Here is a 13,558-nt window from a genome sequence, read left to right on the forward strand (position 1 = left end):
AAAGGGGACTGAAGGGTATTGAGTGGGGATGAGAATAGGAAAATCTGTAGATATAGGCAGATAACTTTCTTATACTCGTATGAATACATGACCAGTATAACTGCACATCATGTTCAACCACAGGAATGGGATCAAAATTGTAGGGGGTTGTACAGCCTGTATGTATAATATGTCAAAATACACCCTACTGTCATGTATACCTAAAAACAACAAATTGAAAAAGAGAGAGAATAGAGAAAAGAAGTGGATAAACTAAAGGAGAGGAAAGGGAAATAAAATGAGGAACAGAAACCTGGGTGGGGAGTAAAGGTAAGAATGACACCAGTAAAGCATGAGGGAGGGGGAAAATGTAATGAAGAAAGATGAGTGGGGGGGCTGGGGTTGTGGCTCAGTGGTAGAGCGCTCACTTCGCATGTGCGAGACCCTGGGTTCAGTCCTCAGCACCACATAAAAATAAATAACTGAAATAAAGGTATTGTGTCCTTATAAAAAAAAAAAAAGAAAGATGAGTGGAAGTTCATGGAATGTTTATGATGAAGTTCTGGTATATTGGTTCATCTTAATAATCTAACAAGTTCAAAATTCGTGGTTTTAACCATAGAGATGAGGGAGAAAATTACAAAACTATTATCTATGAAGTTTGTGTATTTTAAAATTACTGGGATTGCAGAATAGCTTCTTTGTTCAGCCAGAAGGCAGTGACTGGATTCCTGGAGTTGGGGTCATCTTCTTCCCTTTTCCTGATATATGGAGTGGTGTCAGGAGCGTCTGAGATAGGAGGGGCCGGCCAAAGTGTTCTTCCTACTCACACTCTGAATACAACTCACACAGAATTCTTCAACTCTTGTCACCTAAATGTGTGGCAATTTCTCCCTATCAGCAAAGCAGTTCTGTGTCACATGTCAACACAACATTCTGTGATTTTAGATCTGACAGTCAATCCCAGGAGATAGAAGGCATCAGATGCCAGTTTGGGGTTCTGTTACACAGTGTTTTCCCTACTTCAGATGCCAGTCCTATATCCCAGGTAGGACCTACTTCTCATTTAGCAGGTATAAATTATGACCTCTGTTCAAGCCTATTAATTTGCTAGAGGAGTCAAAACCATGAGGGAAACAATTTACTTATGCTTGAGTATTTGTTATTAAAAAAAAAAAAAAAGACACTGCTGGGGCTGGTGGAAAACATCTGTAATTCCAGCAGCTTGGGAGACTGAGGCAGGAGGATCAAAGGTTCAAAGCCAGCTTCAGCAACTTAAAAGGCTGGGGATGTTGCTGTGTTTAAGTGAACACAGTACCAAAAAACAAACAAACAACAAGGTCCAGGCAGATGGCAATGCTAGATGATTAATTGAATGCTAACATGGGGGGTTGGGGTATCATGGGTGAGAATTGAGTCAAACAGTTGGACACCAAGGGAAAAGTCTGCCACAGAACTGGTGAGTAGTGGGGAAAACAAAACAAAACAAAACAAAAAAAAACACATATGCCTTTTGGTGACTAGAGATGAGATACTGTTTGTTGATTGTGAGTGTAGTGAAAACACTTTGAAGAGATCTTGCTCAACCTGTCTACTCCTGTCTCTGGTTTTGTGTCCTTACTTGGTGTTGACTTCATTGGGAGTGTCCCTGCTCCTGGCTTTTGCTGACCCTGCACTTGACAGCCCCAATAAATCGGTCTAAAAAGAGTCTGGTATCCTTCTTCCACAGCATGATCAAGTTTTAACACAAGAAAATTATTTTGGTCATTGTTCACAGGTGGGTGGTGGTGTGCATTTATACACATACACAAAATAAAGCCTTCCTTTGGTTTTCACTCCTCCATCTATATAAGATAAAATATTATATAATTTATATTTCTCTCAGCAGATATATCCCCATTTATATTACATTTACACACTAAGAACTTGTTTATAACCTATCTTGGATTCTTATCTGTAATTCTCTACTGACCTCTTTCAATTAAGATTCCACATCCAGCTCAACTCAGAGTATAACTCAGAGTCTTCTGTATCCTCACCATTGCCAAGTTTGGCCTTGAAACTTTTCTCTGTCTATATCTGTTACTGTTTAGGGGTCTCAGCTTCATTGTCTCCATTCAGTGAAGAATTGAAGAACAAAACACAAAGAGAACAAGCAAGAGAAAAGAGCAAAATGAACAAAGTAACAGATCTGGCAAAAGACAACGGGTTCCAGTGCCACAGTCTGATGGGAAAGTATTGAATTGTTGTTTTCATAGGTTTTGGGCCTTCCTATTTTTTCTCTCTTCTCCCCTCTCCATGCTTTCCATGCTCATTGGTATTTTATTGCTCATTGGTATCCCCTGTGTTCATGTGTCTATTTTAGTCTAAATTGGATCCCCCATTTAGGTCCACAATTATGGAAATGTACCTGATTGTGACCCTTGCTCATGTCCATGAGCCCTTTTGTCAGCTAAGAAGCTGGCCTTCCTGGTGGATCCTTTTAGTGCTCTTGTCACAGGAAAGTGCTAACCTGTCAAACCTCAGTTCTTGAGTTCTGATGAAAGAAAATTTAAAGTCAGACACCAGGGCCTAGGGTTGTGTTTCAGAGGCAGAGTGCTCACCTAGCACATGCAGGGCTCTGGGTTCAATCTTCAGCAACACATAAAAATAAAATAAAACAAAACAAAATTTTAAAAAATAAAGTCAGACACCAATGGAACTTTATTATAAGTGAAAGTAAAGTAAAAGCAAAGTGAAGCTTAAGCAGAGAGAGAAAGTGGGCCATCTCCAAGCAGAGAACAACAAAGGAGACAATGCTATCTCCAAATTGATTACTGTTTCATGTTTACCAGAAGAACTGGGGACCAGCTTCTGTACTCTTTGCCAATCAGATGTTCAACTCCTCCTTTATGTCAGGCAATGGAGTTTTTGACCTTAGTTGGGTCTCTCTGGCACTGCCCCCTAGTGGCCATCTTATTTTAGGGGACTTCATCTACAAGTCAATCCCATGTTAATGTGGGCATTGGGGTCAGTAGCTGGTCAGAAGTTACCTTAGTGTGCCTGTGCTACTACAGGAATCTTCCTTCCCAGATGGAAACACCTGTGGCCATAATTCCTAGCTTCACACCAACCTGCCAAGAGTTAGTTCCATTAATCCTTTTATTTTTATGTACTTTTCCATTTGCTCTTTTGCTTCTGTTTATTTTCTACAAATTAACTACCACGCTTTGCTTTCTCAGCCACTTTGAAATTAGTTCAAAGAAGACCCTAAAGACATTTAAAGAACACTTATGACCTTGCATGCATTTCATTGCTCATTGATAGTTACTACCTAACACTCTTACTGTCTGGACTTGACCCTGACTTCCTCACAATTTTTCCCTTAATGCCTATGCAGTTCCAAGTCTCGCTGTATCCATGCATATTCTAATCATCTCAATCATGGCTTTGACACAATACAGGTCTTCCTTTCCCCTCGAGATCTGTCTCATGAGCCCTAGAAACCCATTTCCAGTTGTTTCTTCAACTCTGTGATTGGAAGTATAACAGGCATCTCTGCCTTCATAGTTCATGTGTGGATTTCTGAGTACCCCTTACCATTCCCCCATAGTCCTCAACATCTCAAGTAGGATGAACCTGTACCTTCAGGGCCTAGCTTAATATCTTCAAATATCTTAAAATATATAATATATTGTGATTTATGTAATTTTTTAATTTAAAGGAGAAACAAACAATTAATAACTTCTTTAGATAGGACAGGGCACTCATCAGTCAACTCCATACTTACATTGAGATGTGGGAGGAAAATATGAGAAGTCCTGGGCTCTGCCTGCTGTGCTTTGCATAGTGTCTCTATCCTCATCTCCTCCCTCACTTCCAGTCACACAGGGCTTTTTCCTTTTAAGGAGCCAAAGCTTCCCCTGCCTTAAGACCTTTCTTGCAAAGACTTCTATGGCCCCTGGGCTGCAGGTGACCATCAGCCTTTCTCCCTCTTTGTTCTGATATCATGGAGACATCTGTGACCTCCCCTTCTCCTGCTAACACTCCAGTCTCACTCTCACCACCACCTCTGATCCATATTGCCTCTTCTGTATATTTCTTTCTGCTGCTTCACCATCCGCTGTCTGGATCCTCATGACAAGAAGTCTCCAAAGAGAGAGTGTGTGCAGAATGTAGAGGATGGGCTGGGCTTTCCCCTCAGTATGATGCTCATCTCTGGGTGAGAGTGGTGAGAAATTTTGCAAATAAGTCTCTGTATCCCTTACTGGACATTCTGCACACAGGGTCAGACTGGGTCCTGGCCTTAATCATATTTACAGTTGATTCTGCTCTGTGTGCAACGTTGCATATCCAGGCTCCGTGTCCTAAATTTATGAAGACTTAAGATCACACTGAAATCTTGTGATTGGTGAGGGGTCTTGTACTCTGCCTCATTTTGGTCATAGGCAGATCTATGCCCAGAAAGGAAGCTCAGTGCTGCCCAGCTCCCAGCACTACAGTGTGTTTATACTGGATTCACCACAAGTAAAATAGATTTAAAAAAAAAAAAACAGAGTAAAAGAAATCTCTGGTGGGCCTTTCTGTCAGAGTTTATCTTCCCTACATCTCCCTGGTGCAGTGGGCATCATCTTTCCACTTGCTGAGTTCTTTTTTTGTGCATGTGGCTATGGCACTTGAAGGGGGTGTATTGATTCTGCACATTTTCACATTCAGGACTGACTTCTAAAGACTCATGTTACAGGAGGAATACTCCAAAAGAGGAGGAGGAGGGGAGGAGGAGGGAAAGGAGTCAGGAATGGCCCCTGCGGTGGTAAAAGGTTTCCTGTTTTTTTCTCTGTCTTCCTTCTGTACTGCTCAGCTGTGAGCTGCTGACCTCTGAATCTGTAGTCTCCTGCCTGACGGTTTTGCTTGCACTCACCCAGGCCTCCCTCAGCCTCTCTCTTCTCCTCTTAGATTATATTTCAATGTGATCTAGTGGCAGGGAACATGTGAGAAGGCTCCATTGGGTGTGGTCCCTGGGATGCACCTGTCATTTTCATTGTTCCTTTCAAAAAGTTAATTTTTGTTATTATTTCTATTCTCTAGTTACCTGCACTCTAACATTTATTTCCCTTCCTTTTGCTTATGTTGCTTTTAGACTTTTTTTTCTTAATTTTTTTTTTTTTTTTTTTTTTTTGTACTGGGGATTGCACCAAGGGGTACTCTGCCATTGAGCTACATTACATCCCCAGCCTTTTTTAAACTTTTGCGACAGAGTCTAGCTTGGTTGTCAAAGCTGACACTCAACTTGTAATTCTTCTGCTTCAGCATCTCAAATCACTTGGAGTACATTATATGTGGCTGTATGAGGGACTAGGGATCCAGGAATTACAGGTTGGGATAAGAAACCTTCAGAGGCCATGCTTTGCCTGATTAGTGGCCCTACCCCTCATTTTGGGGTTCTTAGACTCTTTCACTGATGCTTGATCCCCACACTTAGTTCTTCCTATAGCTCTTTCTTATTACATGTCCCTCAGGTTGATTGGTTGGGGAAGAATTGAAATTCCCTTCAGAGCAAAACAGTAGAGTCGGTTTACAAAGAAGATACAAAAGAATTTTTTTAGGGGGGCAGTGGGACAGGGATTGAATTCAAGGGCACTCCACCCATGAGCCACATCCCCAGCCCTATTTTGTATTTTATTAGAGACAGGGTCTCACTGAGTTGCTTAGGGCCTTGCTAAATTGCTGAGGCTGGCTTTGAACTCACAATCCTCCTGCCTCAGCCACCTGAGTCACTGGGATTACAGTCGTGTGCAAAGGAAATTTTTGACAAAGCTGCCATCAGAATTGGTCCTGCTACCATTTCAAATTCGGAAGAGCCACATTTCAGGAACATTGTCCTTTTATGTCTAATGAAAGGGCTTTGGCTGCCATCTTGTGTATTCCCCTGGTAAATGCATAAGACCTGAGAGTGACAAAGATTCCTTTTTTTATTAAATTCTAGTCTAGCTCCTCTGAGCCCTTTTTGGATGAGGCCTCAATCTTGATGTCTGTGAAGATAGTTTATAAAATTTCACATCTATGTATGACCCCACTGCCCATTAAAGTGTACATCGGGGTAAACTGAAGGTTATATAGAAACTCCTAGTTCTTCTCCAAAACACCTGAAGATAGGATTCTTAATTCCTTTCTATTTATGGGAGAGCAGGAGCCCAATTTCCAAAAGCAGTATTTAACGCCAATGAGTTTCACATAGATCAATCTACATGCTGCTTTTTAATTTTTTACGTTCTCAACACTAACTTCTGGTCACCTTCTCTTTTATCTTTTATTTAAAATAACCAGTCACCTCTGTAGAAATTAAAGTTCAGTTTACATCATTATTTTTCCTAGTGCAATAATATATTACTATGTTTTTTCTTTTTTAAAAATAAATTTAATGATTGGCTGCTTTCCTCTTTCACAGATTAACTCACCACATTTTGGGCTGGTAAAGGGGCTTTTGCCTTGCTTTTAGTATATGGATTTTTCCTATAATGGGATGGGTCTGTACTAAATATTTTAAAAAACATAATGCTAAACATTCTATCTAATCTCCACATTCCCAAGGCTTTTGCAGTTAGGTAGGGCCAGAACGTCATAAGAAATGAATCATTCCAAGCAAAGCATAGAAGTACCAGTGTGCAACCTGGATAATTCTCCAGATGCTTCAGATAGAAGGTGGTAGTACCACCAATAGCCTAGATCTTTGAGACACTCTGGAGTACCATGCATATGTTGTTGACCTGCATGAATGGGTGCAAGAGAAATAAGTCCTGTGAAGGCATTAAGACAGGTCATTCATTTTTAATGGTGGTCCCTAAAATTTCCCTATCCTTCCTGACCACATGGAATGGAGCAATTAGACTCACTGACCTGAAATGATGAAAATGTATTTCAGAGAGGTGAAATCACAATTTTTTTTTAATTACAGAGTCTTGGAAATATGCGAGGAACACATGCAAACATGTATGGAGAAGAGAGAGACGAGTGCATAAATTTGAGGCTAAACACAGTACCCCAAATGCATTGTAGTTGGAATAAAATGAGCACTTGCAAAAGATAAATAAAGTAGTTGTCATATTCCAGGATTCTGTAGAACTGAAATGTTACCAGGGTTTAGTAAAAAACAGTTAAAGCCCTCTGTCTGAGCAAGGCTCTCTCCTCTGCTTTTCATCTAAATTTGACTCTCAAATGAGCTCATATGACTTTGGTGATCTCTGAATTTTCTATTTTCAAGATATCAAAGCCAGTGTCCTCTAATGTACCCATCTCACTTTTGTGGCTACTTTACCATCTGCCTTAGTCTTCAGAGCCAGAGGTTCACCTCATTTATTCTATAATACAGGTATCTCTGTATCTTGTGTGATTATTTCACACAGCCCAGTTCTATAGCTCAATTCCAGTATGTGTGGCACATGGCATTGTGATGTTCTCTCCAAAGGGCTTGTGTAGCTCTGCATCTATGGTCCTGCTCTTTGAAGCCCACATGGATCTTTCCTGTCTTGCTAATTCTTGTGTGTGATGCTGGGGATTGAACCCTAGGCCTTTGTGCATGCAAGGCAAGCATTCTACCAATTGAGCTATATTCCCCAGCCCGCTTGCTAATTCTTAATTCCTGAGGTTTTTCCTAGCAGATGCTTCATGATACTGGCATCTTTTATTCTTGGTGGTCTCCACTTCAGCTTTGATTTCCTTCTTGTATCTTCATGCATCACCTTCTCAAGTGCAACCCCCAGGGACTCTGACCCTGTGCACTTTGCCTGGCCTGTTAGACCTTCCTTTGAAATCTTGGTGGAAGCCTTCATGATCCCCTAACTCCAGCATTCTTCATTCCTGCAGAACAAGCAGGTTGTTGATGCCAAAGTTGGCCACCATCTTGAGCAGTAAACTAGCCTCCTGGGATCATGTCTGTAGCAGTCTTTTACTTTACTTCAATCTCACTTTCATTTATAATAAAGTTCTATTGCATGGGTTTTCATGTCTGAATTTAAATTTTCTTTCATTGGAACACAAGAGCTGAGGTTTGGAGTTTCAGCTCCCCACTTTCCTGTGACATCCTGAGATGTATATGGTTTTGCCATTTGCTGAGATTCCCTAAAGCTATTTTTCCTATTATTTCTTGGTAAAGTAGTTACCATTTCTTTAGAGGCTGCAAATTTTTTAACAACCACAGCTTCTTTAGTCCCAGTTTTGCATGCCTTTTTCTGGCATAGATAATGGCTTCATGGAGGCTATTGATAGATGCTGTGCCTCCACAGATGAAAAATTGCATCTTGAAGTAATTATGTAGATATTTCTTAACCAATATCACAAATCACACAATAACACAAATCAATTTTTTTTCAGAAGTTTAAACTTCTCATCATGGGCACTCATGTCATCCACATGCCCAAATACAATATGTCACCTCTTTCTTGTATGAAATCCAGATTCCAATTCTCTGATGATTCATGGAATAATTATATGCCCCCTATGACCCCCTTTTACTCTATGCCCTCAATAAGAAAAATTTCTCTGCATGCCTCTATAGCCCATTCCATCTTTGCTTTGAAAACATAGGACTTTGTGGGCAGCCAGTCTGAATGACTACGCAATCCCCTTCCCTGAGTGGAGAGGCTCTGACGGTTACTACATCTCCTAGTGACCTGGATATTGCCCTGGTCCCGGAAGTTTGAGAATGAATCTTCAGACGTAGGCGTGTTGCCCCATGGATTGAGTTATGCTCACCTGTTCCTTTGTGATATTACCCCTTTGCTCTGTTTGAAATAGAATGCTCCATGGAAATGTCCTTTGTGTGTCCCCTTCTCTTGCTCTGCCTTTGGGTGTGGCCTTCCTAGATGTCAGTCAACCTGAGGACAGCAGAAGTCATGAAGTCAACCCCCTGAAACCTGACCCCTTGCCTCATTTGAATGGCTTCTCCTCAATAAAAGGGTTCAGCACATGCTCTCTTTCTGCGGACTCTTCAGGTCAGAGGAGCCATCACAGGATCCCAATGAAAAAGATATCTCTGTCTCTTGTGTGATTATTTCAAACAGCCCAGTTCCCCCGGAGTGACCCTGAGTTTTAGTCATGAGGAACGTGACAGGACTTGGTAGTAGTTTACATCTCTCTACATCAGTCTGCTAAGCTTGATAAACCCTGATTAAAATTACCACATTTTAAATATAGAACTGTATTTTGATGGTGAAGCAGGATTGAGATGAATTCTTGCTGGTGTTTGCCCTCAATGTAAACTCAACCAGGATTCCCTGGATTCTGGAATGGGAGCCCTAAGATATATGAGAAGGTTCTGTTTTTGTTATATTATGTAATACATAGTATAGGATTTGTGATATAAATATACACATATATCACAAATCTTGCTTTTTTGAATAATTGTCACTTTCCAAGTCTTAAGAGAATAAAGAATGTTGTAAGAATTTTGTGATCTGGTAGAAGTGTTTTGGCTTTAGACTCAGATGTAGCTTATCCTGAATCCCAGCCCAGAGGCTTATTAATTGTGGGACTTTGTCTACAGAAGAAAATACCTATTACAGCTTGGCCATTAAGTCTAAGGCCAAACTGCCAAATAAGAAGTTTGTTTTTAATGTATTTAAACAATAGATTCAAGGCTATGGACAGATCACAATGTAAGTGTCCCCAACCTCCTGGGACTTCATCTTCCTTTGTTTGCTGTCTGATATCTGCAATGGGAAAGAACCTGTAACCAGTATCAAGTGGGAAAGAATGACCTATTTTTGAACACTTCCTGGATCGGAGTTCCTGCTCTCACTAAGGACACTGTTTCTCCTACTTTGGGGTCCTGAGGAGAAATATTAGTAAGAAACTATATCCCTCAACACTAGCATACAAAGGGATAGACCAGGCCCTTTATCTCCCTGACATAAGGGGACCCATAGCTCTCAAATCTGGAATGTGGATGCTGTGAACTGAGATATGCTGGGGAGAATTACACTTGAGGGTGTAGTTCCAAAAATATATATTCTTAATTAGTAATAATATTTGATTAATCACATAAAAGTAATATTCTGGATATACTGGTTATATTTAAAAATAAATTTCAATTCTCTCTCTTTTTTAATGTGAATACTGCAAAATTTAAATTACCCTGTGCCTTACAAATTGTTTTCATTAAACATTGTTGCTTTAGGGGGTTGCTTCCCAGTTCAAAGTTCAATCTTTCTCCTAATAAGACCAGAGAGCAGAAAAGTTTAATGAAATTGTACAGTAATAGTCATATTATTTTCTTTCATGAATAATATACAGACATGTATAATCCATAAACTAAATGACCTTTTATGCAAGGTTAAATGCAAATGTTCTGCTGGCTGGGCTAGATGCCACTTTTGGAGGAAATCTTGCCTTAAAATAGCAGCAGCCTGGGGCTGAGGATATAATTCAGTTGGTAGAGTGCTTGCCTCTTATGCACAAGGCCCTGGGTACAAGGCCCTGGGTTCAAAAACAAAACAAACAATAGCAGCCTCAGGTTCTAGGGTGCAGTTCCCAGCTCTCAAAGGGGGGGGGGTGCAACCAAGAACCTGTCATTCTGATCTAATTCCTGCCTGGATTGGATATTATCCCCAGTCACTCAAACGGTCTGAAGCCCTGTCTGTTCTGGGAGCACTTGGTGAGAACTGTCCAATCCTGTGGGCAGCCGGGGAGGAGGGGGCGGGCTTCCACAATCTGGCCAGTCATTTGACTCTAGGCGTGTCATCTATTGTCTCCCCTACTCCACGTGTTCTGGCCAGTAGTTCCCAGATGTCAAATTGCTTCCCCACCTTCTTCATACCTGTGTCTCAGATCCTTTTTTCAGGCAGAGCTGCTGCTACCAATTTCTGTAAGAATTAGATTATTAAGTGTGTAGCTTTTTCTTTTTATTTTTTTTAGTATAGGGGATTGAATCCAGGGATGCTTAACCACTGAACCACATCCCCAGCCCTCTTCATTTTTTATTTAGAGACAGGGTCTTGCTAAGTTGCTTAGGGCCCACTAAGTTGCTTAGGATGACCTCAAACTTGCAATCTTCCTGTTTAGCCTCCCAAGTCACTGGAATTACAGGCATGTGCTACCACATCCAGCTCAAATGCTTAACAATTTTTTAAAAGAACACCCCCCGCCCCCTGCCACAAAGAAAAAAAAGAAAGAAAGATAAAGTCTAATAGGCAACCTTTCCAATAACATGCTCAACTCAAAACCCTATGCAAGTACTTCTTAAAACACTAAGTTAATACTGTAACTCATACAAATTGCTGGGGCAAGGTTGTGTATTTTTCCAGATAAATTTATAGAAACCAAATGGAAGTGCTAAGGAAATATGAATGGCTAATGAAACAAGCTGTGCTTTGTAAAGAAACATAAAAACTATTAAAATGTTATATAATTATGCACATTAGATTCCTAAAATGTACTCAGATGGTCTTTGTTATAATTTTTATATCAAACTGCTTGATTTACATTTACAGACAAATTTCAGTTACAAAACAAATATTAACATGCCAAAATAGTCCTTTTAGCTAATTTTGAAATGTTAATTTTGGCTGTGTTCAAGGCCTCAGCAATTTAGCAAGGCCCTGTCTCAAAAAAAAGGGGCGGGGGGAGGATGCTTATGATGCGGCTTAGAGATTAAGCACCCCTGGGTTAAATCCCTGGTACCAAAACGAAAAAAAAAAAAAATCTTAATTTGGGGGCTAGAGAAGAAGTGGTAGAGCACTTGTTTGGCCTTAGCGAGGCCTTGGGTTACATCCCCAGCACTGCAAAGAAAAAAAAATTGGGGGCATTTATAAACACAAAGATAACTCAGCAGTCATCTGTGAGAGATGTTTCGATACACATTTAAAGTACTCCAAATTTAAATATTCAACTCTATAATGACATTTATTAAGATAACATTTTAGTAATAGAGATAAATGGAATATCAAACCAATATCTTCTCTAAAAAATAATTTGTTGCTCATGTTCTCAATATGAAGGAGTGAAATAGAAAGGTAGAAGTTTGTTTTTATTTTTAAATTTCTTATTTTATTATTATTTAATAAATGTAGCTGTTTAAAGACCAGAAATGTACTAGAACTTGAGATGGTATTTACCCAAAAGGTATCACCATCAACAGGCTAACTTCTGGGCAACATGAGTGCTGTTGCCCTCTCAATTTTTGAATCCATCTTGGAAAGGCTCCTGTTCCTTCAGCTCTCTTGTCTAGGACAGGAACACACCCATATACTTCCTAGAAAACCTGCTTCTCTTGGCCAAGCCAGCTCTTGTTGGCTCCTAGCCTCCAATTATAACAGGAAACCAGCTGTCCAAACTCAGGCATCACTCTGAGTACTCCTCGCTTGGGCTGCCTGTCCAGGCTTGTATTCTACACCTTCCAAACTGCTCTGTTGTCTCCTCCCTGCTGTGTCATCATCCAAGGCTGCAGCTTCCCTCCATAATGGATTCTTTTACACTTGGTTCAGGTTCTCAACAATTATAGGACTCAAAATCTAAAAACTCACAGAAGCTACAAAAGTGACTGAGACAGAAAGGTCACTCTGCCCAGACAGTGACCTATAGACTTCCCACACAGCAATCAGAGGTCAATGCCAAGGTGGCCCTGGGCCCATGGGGCAACAACACCTTAGCTAATGCTTCACTAATCCTACAGAGCCTTGACTGTATGTCATAGCCATTTCTATATTGTGTTGATTTTTCATAAAATCTAATTAATCCTTAACAAAGGAATTGGGTTATTCTCCTTTGTGGCAACTGTGAAAGAAGAATGAGAGGCACCTAACATTGGTTTGGGATATGATCACTGGAAACTAACTAAGATGCCTGTGTGCTGCCCCCTAACCCACCCACTTAGGTTTCTAATCAACACTCGTGATTTTTTTTCCGCTAAACATTTTCTCCCCCAAATCTTCCCATTCTTCTCAGTACCTCTCCCATTGCCTTTGTCCCATTTGTCCTCTTCTTGCTCTGTAATGGGTTCAAAAAGTGTGTTGAAGTCCTATCCTCTGATACCTATGAATGTGCCTCATTTGACAATGGGGTCTTAGCAGTTTTAAACAAATCAAGATGAAGTCATGTGATTGGGGTGTTTATAAAAAGAGGGAAATTTGGACATTCAGGAAGAAATGTCATTTGATGATCCAAGTCATACTAAGAATCAATGGCCACCACCAGAAGCTAGGAAGAGGCAAGTAAGGAGTCTACCAAAGTCTTGGAGGTAGTCTAGCCCTACCAACAGCGTGATTTTGAACATGTAGCGTTTAAAACTGTGAACAATCTCTGTTGTTTTAAACCATCCAGAATGTGATGCTTTGAAAACTAAAGTAACACCTTGGAAGCTAATTTCCCTCCCACCATCTTCTGCCTTCAAAGCCAGTTTCTACACAGCATTCTAAAAGGCAGTTCCCGTCAATGACTCCCCATGACTAGAGGTTCCATATTTATTTGATCTGCAAGACCTAACAGGAAGTGGTTCCTGTTCGCTCCTCTGGCCTCATGCTCTGCACTTACTCAGCATCTCATCTTTGCTTCCACCACATCTAACTACTGGTAGCTCATGCCCCACAAACAGGCTTCCTCCACCCTG

The sequence above is a fragment of the Callospermophilus lateralis genome, chromosome 6 (genome assembly GCF_048772815.1).
Source record: "Callospermophilus lateralis isolate mCalLat2 chromosome 6, mCalLat2.hap1, whole genome shotgun sequence".
Lineage (NCBI taxonomy): Eukaryota > Metazoa > Chordata > Mammalia > Rodentia > Sciuridae > Callospermophilus > Callospermophilus lateralis.